The sequence below is a fragment of the Cucurbita moschata genome, unplaced genomic scaffold (assembly GCF_002738365.1).
Source record: "Cucurbita moschata cultivar Rifu unplaced genomic scaffold, Cmos_1.0 Cmo_Scf00030, whole genome shotgun sequence".
Taxonomy (NCBI): Eukaryota; Viridiplantae; Streptophyta; class Magnoliopsida; order Cucurbitales; family Cucurbitaceae; genus Cucurbita; species Cucurbita moschata.
This window is the reverse complement of record NW_019268546.1, coordinates 2621270-2633215: the sequence shown is the minus strand read 5'-3', so window position 1 is coordinate 2633215 and position 11946 is coordinate 2621270.

Sequence of the window (11946 nt, the reverse complement as noted above, 5' to 3'; positions counted from 1 at the left end):
TTTTTTTTTTTTTTTTTTTTTTTTTTTTTTTTTTTTTTTTTTTTTTTTTTTTTTTTTTTTTTGCCAAATTATAGCTATGGTAAAATTAAGAATTTCGTTACTTTGTTTTTTTCTCATTTATCCTTGCAAATAAACAAAAAAAAATTTGGCTATATGTTCATGTTCAAATCGGCAATGTTTACCTTATATAATTTTATTAAATCATACATTACCTTAGTTAGCTGTTTCAGATTGAGAGTCTCTCTCAGTAAAGAGAGTTGTAGATTCGTAGGAAAGGAGAGTAGCGAAGCAATGAGGCACACAACGAATGAGCGAAGCAACTTTACCGGAAGGGAGAGGTGAATGAGCGAATGAATCAGTTTCCCCTTTTTCAATAACAAAAAAGGAACATCGGCGTTAACTTCTATACTTTTTATTCTTTATTTTAGTTTCGTGATTATTTAGCTTTTTGTCATTCCTCTTCTAGTTATATTATAACACAAAGGAGCGTGAACGGTGCCAAAGCTAGGGACCAAACCAATCATTTGAGATCCCACATCGATTGAAGATGAGAATAAAACATCTTTTATAAAAGTGTGAAAACATATTCCTAACATATGCGTTTTAAAAACCTTGAAGAGAACCCTAAAACAAAGCCAAAAGATGACAATATCTACTCGCGGTAGACTTAGATTGTTACAAATAGTATCAGAGCCAGACATTAAGTGGTGTACCAACGAGGACGCTGGGCTTTGAAGGGGGGGAGGATCGTGAGATCCCACGTCGATTAGATAGGGGAACGAGTACCAACAAGAATGATGGGCCCTGAAGGGGGTGGATTGTGAGATCCCACATCGATTGGGGAGGAGAACTAAACATTCTTTATAAAGGCGTGGAAACCTCTCCCGAGTAGAGACGCATTTTAAAAATCTTGAGGAAAACTCCTAAAGTAAAAGCGTAAAAAAAAGACAATATCTAGTGAATTTAGATTGTTACCAATGAAAGAAACAGAGATAAAGGAAGAAAGGTATATTGTTTAGCTAACTAGAACAAGAGAACCAAAGTTGTTAACTTACCCAACATGCTTAGTTAAGTTGAAATTACATCACCTTCAAAAACAGCCTATAAAGACGACATTTGTGCAATAAAGCTAGTCATTTCGGCATGGTACATAAACATCATAATGTACCATTAAGCTCAATGGCAATGCACGAGCTTCCTTTCGATATAGTACTTTATACAAATCTACATTAATCACTAATAAAACGTCAAAGGAACAATGTACAAAGCACCACCGACGTTGTCACAAATACAAAGTCCCATAAAAAATAAAATAAGTTTATTCGAAAACTTAAAAGAAAAAAAAGATTTAGAGCATATTTTTGCAGGCAACATGATCTCTGACTTGTAAATATAAACCATCAAACCCTTGAACCATTAAGAGCCATTGGAGATGAAGGCATATTCCATAGAATAAACCATGGCTTCATTTTGCAATCTCATTAGTTTGTCAGGTTAATCCAATGATTTGGTCTCTTTTTAAGTTTATAGGGCAATTGATTAGCCCTAATAAAGCTTGGCATTCAACCAACGTAGCTTATGAAATCCAAGCCATTCTTTTTGCCTCTTCATTTTTTAATACAAGATATGAGCTTGTCGGGCAAAAGCGTTTTATTTTAGTGGGTTTCATATATTATAGCTTAAACGCGGGTTGCCGCACACGTGGTTTTGTCACTTTTACAGATATTCATTGATCCACTTAAACCATTCGATTCAAATCATAAAAGCTTAATCGTGTTATATTTATTTTACATTTGCATTTTCTACCTTATAAATATTTAATGTTTGAATTTCATCCGATTTTAGTAGGTTAAGTAATTAATGTAACATGTATGTATATGATCTTTTTCAAATAATTAAAAAAACAACCCGACAAACCCAACCCAACCAAAAAATAGAGGGTAAAGTTATAAACTCTATACAGACATGTAACCAATCCACGAATCTGAAATTTAAGTACACTGCCGTCAAATTCATGAACATTATTCTTTTTTGTATTTTACTCCGTTTGAACCCATACAATTAACGAAACAAATACAATTATCAATTTACAAGATATACCTTCCTTCTCAGTTACTCAATCCTCATAACAATTAACCATGCTAAAAGAATTTGTATTTGTTTACAGAGAGATAGGCATGTCATATCAAAACGTCAACCCATATCGAATCCCGTGTTCTAAATTTCAATGTGATACCAACCCAACATAATTGGCATTATGAAGAAAGAGTGGCGTAGGCAATGAAGTTGACCTTTAAAAATAAAGTGGATTATAATATATATATATATATATATATAAAAGAAAAGCCTAAAATTGAAGTAAATGAGCGTCACTTTTTGGATTTGTTTGAATGAAGATAAATAAAAACAGCTGTTATAATAAAAACGGAATATTCCGGAATAAACCCTTCCACTGCTCCTCATTTTCCCCCGCATCATTTGTCTTTTCACTTTTTTAACTCTTCCCTCCAACCTTAGTCAAACTCTAATAAAAGGTTAAAAAAGTAATATTATTTTATTTCTTTTTTTTTTTCTTTTTATTTGAATGAGTCAACTTAAGCGTTTAATTTTAAACAATATTGTTTTTTCACTGAATTTAAAGGGATTGGTTTGATTCTTGGATATGTTTAAATGTAACAAGTTTGAATTTAGAAAAATTATGTAAATTACCATTTAAACCTCGAGTTTAAACTCGATCTAGAAAACCCGTATCCAAATATGTTAGGTTTATAAAATCAAACCTACTTGATTTTAATTCACACCTTAATCGATATTACTAGCTCGATTAAGCTTATGGAGAAGTGGGTAGGAATTACACGGGTTGGATTGGAAATTTTTTTTTGAACCAATCCAAAATTTTGGCTTGGTTAGGTTCATGACCCCGAGTAACACGAATAGAGTTCATAACCGAACCCTCTATTTTTAGATTGAATTGAGTTGGGTCGTCCGATTTTCTTCCTTTTTTTTTTTTGAATTATTTAACAAAATTTTAATTGTCTATTTTGACATTAATACTAAAATCTCATAAATTTCTAATATCAAATATTCACAACTCATAAGTTATTTCTAATATTAGTTACAAACATCAGATATTCATAAGTTTTTTAATAATCCTAAAAATTATGGTAAGGTTGGGTTTGATGGACAGATTTTTCTTTTTATTATTATTTAAAAAAATATAATTATCTAGAATACATGTTACATTAATACTAAAATCTCATAGAATTTTAATATCAAACATTCATAAGTCATAACTCATCACTAATATGAGTTACAAACATTAAATATTCTTAATTTTTATAATAATTTAGGGTAAGGTCGGGTTGGGTTGGATTGCAATCTTATTTTTAGTGGTTCGGATTGTTCTAGTTGACCAAACCAAAAAACATGTAAGTGCAAATTTGCTCAAATTTTTTATTTTTCAAAAATTTAACACAACACAATCTAACCCCGTCATAACTCATCACTAACATCAGTTATAAGCGTAAATAATTCGTAATCTTTATAATAATTTTAAAAATTAGAGTTGAGTTGTAATCTTATTTTTAGGTTGGTCGGGTTGGTCTGGTTGACCCAACTAAAGAAAAAATGAACTTGCAAATGGACTTAAAATTTAACCCCATATACATAACTCAATCTTTACTTAGATTAGGTGGTTTGAATGGATGGAGGTGTGGCATTGAAGAAAGTGGAAGGTCATAGCACGTGGTTGTCCAACACAACACCAAATTATTTGGGATTAAATAAAAAAAGAAAAGGAGTTTGGAGCAATATGGGACATAAAAGTGGAGAGAAGGGGCCTGGAAGTTTCAACATTCACCGTTGGAATTGGAATTTTATGAAAAGCTTGGAATGAAGTGGCAGCGGTAGCGGAGGATGCGTGTATGGGGATGGATGTTCAGGCCCCACCATTGTCAACCCTCCTTGCCGCTTCCCTTCCTTTCTTTCCAGTGCTTGCTTTAATCACACCCCAACATTTTCCCTTCTTCTTCCTTTAAATTTCATCTCTTTGCTGGTTTATGATGAGTTTCATCTCTTTCTTTTACCAGAGAATATTTGAATTTTCAGCGAAATTTAAGCATCTAAAAAAACGTATTGACAAAGGTTCTTCCCATGCATAAAATGTATTGGAACAGATAGTCGGTAAAAACTTATCAAAAGAATCTTTGTTGGTGCACAAAAGAGATGGTGCTAACACTGACTATCTTTGTCAACCCAATGTGTTGTGTTGGCAAATACCGTCTTTGCCAACGCAACAAGTTTACATCGACCCTTCCTCAATTATTATAATTAAAAATAAAACAGGTGGAGGCGTATGGGCGGCGAAGCGAGTAAGAAGAGAAGGGAGATGACCGGCAACATGGCAAGGTGGTGGCAAGGTGGCGGCGGAGGGTGAAGAGATTGAGACCATTTCAAATGCACTAGTGGGGGAGAGGAAAATGCACCGCAAAAAAAAAAGAGGAAGAGAAGTTAGGTCATTACAAATCATTCTCGAGAGAAGGGAGGTTTCTAAACGGCATTGGCAAAAAAAAAAAAAAAAAATAGGTTTCTCGTGGTATCCTAAAACAACGTCCAAAAGATTTTCCTTATGTTAATCTCTTAAGATTAACATGGTCCTTGGGTGACAATCAAAGCACACTGCTATCAAATATTATCTATTTTTAGGAGACTTCTGTTCAAAAAGTTTTAATATAGAGATATCCATACCCTTATAAAAAAAAATGTTTTGTTCTCCTCCAGAACGGGATATTTATTTAATTAAAAATATATTTTGAAAGTTAAAATAAATAAGAAAAAATAGGAAAATTAAGAATGAAAAACAATAATTAATTAATTAATTTATTATTATTATTATTATTGGTATGGTGGTTAGAAATGGGTGGGAAAGCAAGGGAAAGCAGAATGAAAAGACTGCCATTTGAAGTTAGCCTTATCTTCTGCTATGGGTTGGTATCCTTCATTTGCTTTGTTGTGCTCCAAGATATTTTCCAAATTTCCTTCTTCACCTTCCATTTTCGACCTCACAAATTTCATCAATTTTCACACCAAAATTCACATTCCCTAATTCCAATATTAATATAAAATACTTCAATTTTAAATTAATACGAGACATCCTAACTTCATCAATTTCAAATCAAATACAAATTAATACGAGCAGGTTAGAGTTACCATATCCAATATTTCTTCCTAGATATATATATATTATTTATTTGGCTAAATTAATAAAAATATCATTTAATTTTGTATTTTATCTTAAAAATAATCAAATATTCTGATAATACCTTTAAATTTTTTAAAAAGTCTCCTTAAATTTAAAAAATACTCATACCCCTTCCTTTTGAATGAAAACTATTGATACTTTATTTCAAAAATATCTTCTAATTTTTAAAAATGTGTTTGGACTTTTAAAAGTTTCATTAATAACATTCTTAAATTTTTTTTAAATATTCAAATAATATCACAAAAATACGTATCAACTCTCAAATGCTAATATTAAAAAGTTTGAAGATAATATATAAATTGTCAAATAATGGTTTTTGTTCAATAATAAGATTTTATTTTTAAATTATTTTTTTTTTAATAAAAGTGAAGGAGGTTAATGCTCTTTTAAATTTCATGAATATTTTTAAACATAGTCCTCCGATAATGATTTTTTTTTTAATTTAAGGATATTTTTTAACCGAATCTTAAAAATTGAAAAATATCTTTAAAACAAAGTACTAACCTTTTCTGATATTAATCGAGACATCAATCAGATATTAATCGAGACATCAATCATGTAAGACAAAGTTTAGAAGTGTTTTTATTAACTTAACTATTTTCTTGTTGGTGTGTATTTAAATGTGATGACGTAATATACCATTAATATAAAAATTAAAAAATTTAACATTGCAATGGACCGAAGGGCAAATTTGAAAATAGCATCAATTGAATTATTTGTTTAAGAAAAATATAGAATTTAAAAATAAAAAGGACAAATGGACATTTTAGCCCATCAAATCAATTCAACTAAAAAAATAAAAAAGAATATTCTCCTCTATCTATATGATAGAGAATAAGATAGGTCTAAACAATATAATAAATATAATATATGGCGTTAAAAATAGTCCATCAAATATGGGCACCATATATTAATGTCGCTATAACCTATGGTACATACTAGAATGTCACCGTCATCCCAGTGCAGGGGTATTGCTTACCATCCCTTCGCCGCATCCCACCTAAAACTATTTTCTCACAATTATTTGTAGATTAAATCATTTTTTTTTAATAAATATATTATTTCTTCGATGTATTTAAAATTTTAATACCATAATATAACACAAAATAAGGAACAAAGACGAGATTTATAATTATTAAAATAATGGTATGATTTTTCTTTCTTTCTATGAGCACTAATCATTTCCATTCCTTGCAGTTTGGGATGTGATGTAGCATTATATTAAGTAATAAGAACAAATTAAAATTAGATTCCCTAATTACCCTTTTATTATTTATACCTTAGTGGCAGAAAAATTTAAATTATTGGAGGACATCATCATAATGTTTTTAGACTAAATCAATTTTTTGAGTCTATAATCTTTTCTATGTGTCGATCCACCCGATGAATCTTAAATCGGTGGGAGAATTTTTATTTATTTTAATTAATTAAAGTCATTTATTATGAGATCTCGCATCCGTTGTGGAGAAGAACAAAACATTCTCTAGGGTAGAAATCTCTCCTTGGCAGATACATTTTAAAAGCTTCGAGAGAAAACCCAAAGAGGACAATATCCTACTAACGGTAGGTCTGGGCTGTTACAAATGGTATCAGAGCTAAACACCAGATGATGTGTCAGTGAAAAGGTTGAACCCTGAAAAAAGTAGACGCGAGGTGGTGTGATAATATTTGACAATGGGGTTGGTGGTTACATTTATGTTGTTTAGGCTATTTTGAAAATAAAAAATGTGATTAGTCAAAATATAATAGATAAGAATTTAATTTAAAAATAAATAAAATGAACCACGTTTTGTAGCTTCTAGTTGACTTGAAAGATCCTTGTATTGACTAAATTTAGTCAACAGTGTTGGCTGATGTTGTTGGTCTTCAAACGTGGACACCTCAGGAGATTTGTCGAAATCCATGTGCTTTGTGACAAAAGCAAAATATAACGAAGCTTTAGATGCACTAACCTCACGTTTAATACTAAAATAAATGCAGCCTTAGCGCACAAATTGGAGCTCGTGTAATTATGTTTTTTTGACCAAATACAAACACGAAAAAGAAAGGAAACATCACAAAATTGATAAAGTGCCTCAATTTTTCAAATTATCTGGTCAATGAATCACACCTCATCTTCACCTTAAAAATATATATGTAAATATTAAACTAATAATTATATCAATTTATATTATCTCGATATACATTTATAATTATAAATCAATTTTAATCATTTCAGGTATTAATTTCAACGTAATGTCTTTTTAACCATAGTCTAATAATATGAAAATTAATAACTTATGAAAGTTTGGATTAAATTGATACAACTATTAGTTTAGGGTTTTTTTTACTGATACAACCTCGAATATTTAAGACTATAAATTGATTTTTGTCGATAAAATTTTAAATTATTATTCGTGTGTAATCTACAAAAAGGAGTGAAACCATTACGAGTAATTCAACCGATAAGATCTCAATTCCCTTTTTTCGAGATCTCGAGTTTAGTCTCAACCAACATTAACTTTTACAAGAAAATGGGGGTATGAGGTTTTCTTTTTCTAACCAAAAACAATAATCAATTTAAAGAAAAATGAAAACAAACCTTGAAATATTTAAAGTCTATTTAATATTATTTTACATTTAAATTCCCATCTTCCAAGATTTCATTATTTTCATATTCAATATTCGTTAGAGATGAGTAATATTCAGCAATTAAAAAACTATTTACTATTTAAAACAAAATTAAGTTATTTAACAACATAATTATAGAAAAAACTAATACTAGCTTATTGTATCATTAAGTGCGAATTTTAATTATTTTATTCTATTAAATTAATGTTGTGGTCGGTTTAAGATATGAGTAGAAAATAATATCTTTTTCAAAAAAAAAAAAAAAATGCTTTAGCCAAAGCCTCCCATTCTAGAACGAGAACTTCTCCAACAATTACCAATATATATATAATGGAAAATAATTATTTAAAAATTATCTTAAAGTTGGAAAAAAAAATAAAATAAAATAGAAGGTTATAATTAAGAGGAGAAAAGAATAATGGAATGGAGGAGTCCCACGTGCGGAGAAGATCGAGTAAAGTCATATATATTCCACATATGCCCCCAAATTTCAATTCCAATCCTTGACCTTCTCCCAACCACCTTCGAAAACCCTAATTAAATGCCACCAACTCTGTACACCGCTTTAAACCCTATTTTTCCATCCTCGCTTCTTTCGAAGATTTTTTTTTTTTTTAATTTTTAATTTATTTACTCCTATTTTTACCCACTGAAATATAAAAATTTAGAGACTAAAATAAAATGTAACATAATTAATAATATATATCTAAAAATGCATGTTTTTATTTATTATTATCTATTTAATTATTAAATTTTATGTTTCGGAATTGTGAAAGTACAAAATTAGATTTCTCGACAGAAAAATATTTCAACAAAATTAAATGAAATAAATCAAATTCTCAGTGCATGCACTCATTAATTTCCTATCAGTTGAATTTATTAATATTATTTTAAATACGAAGGATGTGACAAAATATTAGTGGTAGTAAAATGTGGAACATTTTATAGGGTTGTATTTTTTTTATTGGGTATTATTTCATATTTATAATTGAGAAATTAAATACTAAATTATTGCATAATGTATATCTAAAATCCTAATTAATGTGAGCAGACCTATATTTTTTTAATTGTTTAATTTAATTTAATTTATATTATTTTAAATTATAGACGATAATTTATATTTAAAATTGAGAAATGAAAAAATATTATAAGCCTAACGAATCCCACTCACTCGAAAGACTCAAATCTTTTGACAAGACTGCAATTTTGTATTTTGAATATACCAAGCTTTTTTATTTTTTATTTTTTATTTTTTTTTTAATTTTCTTGGGTGTCTGATTTTACACTTGTATAGCTATTTTCCACCAAAAAGATTCAAAGGGAAAGAAAATGTGATCGAACTTTATTAAAAGAAGATTAGTTAAATTTTATAACATATCAAATTTCTAACTATATTTCAAAATTTTCAAATTATTTTTTAATAAAAAAGTATAAGAAAAAGAAAGAAAATTCAATCAAATCAAATCAAATAAGATCTAAAAATAATAATTATACAATATATTCTTTATTTTAACAAATTATACGTAACGTTTCAAGCCTAAAATTTTGATGAGATAAGCTAACATACGATTCATTCGGGTTGGTAAGTTGATAAATTAGTATTAAAAAAGAGTTATTTGGACTTGAACGGAAACAATGAGTCGAGAAAAACTAGAGAAAATCAAGTTCAAGTATCCGAGAGGATAGCATCTCAACGTCACTTGGGTGTCAATAAACTATTTATATCATACACACGTAGTGTCGAGATACTACAATTTTTCTATCAACAACGTCATGTTTTGCTCCCAATGTTGTGTGTTTAATGCTTGCCATCAATGCTGACAGTGTCATGATGCTTTAAACATACATGCACTCCCTTATTCATTTAAAGTATCTCCATGTTAATACCATAGTTTCAATGTCGTTTCGCTTAACACACTTTTTTCCTTAATTGAAGAGAAACGTTGTTCACCTACCACACCTTTTCCCCTATTTGAAGATGTAACGTTCATACCTTATATATTTTTTTCCTCTAAGTCAAATGAACGTTATGTCACTATTTTAATCTTCCAACACTTGAGAAACTCGAGAAATTCTTATCTTTATATTTCTTGCTCAGCGTTGGTAAGATATATCTCGAAATCCCCTCATATTTTGATGTAATGTCAGTTCGTTTATGTATGATTTCATGTACTCTTACAGTCACGTATGAAATTAATTAGTTTGACATAGTATGATATAAATAATAAAATAAAGTAAGTTTTTTATAAAATAAAATAGCACATGCCAATATTTCAAATTTTCTTTTAGGGTAACTACTTTATTGGAGCATTTATTCTTTTCTACTATTAAAAAAAAATATAAATATCTTAATCAGTTGAAATTTAGGTATCAAACCTAGGGTATAGATTTATTTATATCATTAATTTTGAGAAAATAAAAATAAAACAGCAGTGAAAATTAGTGGATGAGAAATTTGGAAGGGCAAATATGTCTTTTCACCGTAAATAAAAAGACAGCTTAGTTACAAAGAGACGCCATTTTCACAGAATAAAGGTTTGGGATCAAAAAAGAACGAGCCAAGGAGAAGGACATATTTCAGAACTTTATTCAAAATAAAAAAGAAAAGAAAATAAAATCGACGGCCCAGATTCAGCGTTGTCATTCATTCATTATTTATATATATATATTTTTATTATATTTAAAATGAAAATGTGGGAAATGCATGTGAGGGCATTTTGGGGTGTGGGTAAGGTGACGACATGTGGATTGGGCAGGAAGGGTTTGGTATTACATGTCGTTTCTTTCCCTCCCGCCGGTCAGACACGCCTGAATCTTCTCCGACCATTCACAGGCCTCAATCCTTTATTATGGTCCTTATTCCCATGCGCATTTTTATAAAATCAATCCACCTTTTAAATTTCTAAAAATAAAACAATAATTAAAATTAAAATCAAATTTGATAAGTGTAATTAGAGCATCCTAATTTGTATAATTAAAATTCACTCAATCTTTCAAACTCACCCACTCACCCACTCGAGTATTTTTACATATTTTAATATGTAATGGGAAGTTGGAAATTTTAATATTATTTTATTAATAAAATATTTTTTTTTAATTTTAATTTTTTTTTTATAAAAGGCAACTTCCAACCATTAGTGAAAAAGGGATGCCCATGGGGCAGTTCATTTTAGACGGGCAGCTTTCCCAATAATATTTTGTCACGGTTTAAACGTGGTCTCTAACACAAATAGAGAATGGGAAGGGAGTAATGTGTGTTAAACGGTGGTCTGTAACAAATAGAGAATGAGAAGAGAGTGGAGAAAGATTCTTCCTCATCGGAAATTATATTCTCATATTTGTATTTGTTTAAACTTAACCCTACCCGTTTCATTCTTTTACCTATCAAAATTAAGACACTAAATTAATTTATCATATAATTTTTATTGGTTGTTTAATATTATTTTATATTTTTTTAATTATAAAATATTATTAAATTTAATTAATGTTTTACGTTTTTTTAATAAATTATCTCTTTCAAATAATCAATATATATGTAATTGTAAATAAAATTATTTGAGGAACTATCGTAAAAGAAGTTTACAAAGATAAAAATTGAAATATGAGATCATGATCCAACGGTAGTATTTTAAAATTGAATTAATTTAAGAACTCATCTGGAAGAAATACCGAACAAATGAATTATCCCAAAACGAATATTTTTTAAATATTTTAAAAATGTAAAAATAAATTATATTAATAAAATCACTTTTGAATATACTACAACCATATAAATTTATTTTTTAAAATACTTTTTAAAAAAAATAATATACAACAATATTTATTATTCAAGACAAAAGTGCTGAGTATTTCAGAGGTGTAATAAACTTATTGAAAAGAAGTAAAAAGACAATTAAAAAATACAATATTTATTCGTTTTTTTTTTCCTGAAAATAAGTAGAAGACAATAAAAAATAAATAAATAACAGTAAAAGATTCTTATTATTGTTGTGTTTGTGATTAAAATTCAAAATTACATAAATAATTGGAAAATGACTAAACTACCCTCATACAAAAAAAAAAAAAAAAAAAAAAAA